Genomic DNA, 270 nt, shown 5'->3' with positions numbered 1-270 from the left:
GCCCAGTAGAATAAATATTTCCGCAGGTACCAGCTCGCCAAAGGGAAGGGGTGTCGAGGGGGCGGTCGGCATGCGTCCGACGAGGTGGGGGGGGAGAAGACAAGAGTCTGCCTCGGATCGCGGCAGGAACGTCAAGCAGAACAAATTAACACCATTCAACTGATGTCTAAAAGGAGTCTCCGGTGCTTTCCCCATGTGAGCCAGTCACATGTCTTGTAAGGCCCGGGCATCCTGGTGCGTCACGTCCTGCCACGACCCCAAGGTCAAGTC

This window comes from Apaloderma vittatum, unplaced genomic scaffold (genome assembly GCF_000703405.1).
Source record: "Apaloderma vittatum isolate BGI_N311 unplaced genomic scaffold, ASM70340v1 scaffold7495, whole genome shotgun sequence".
Lineage (NCBI taxonomy): Eukaryota > Metazoa > Chordata > Aves > Trogoniformes > Trogonidae > Apaloderma > Apaloderma vittatum.
Note: the sequence above shows the minus strand (reverse complement) of the source record.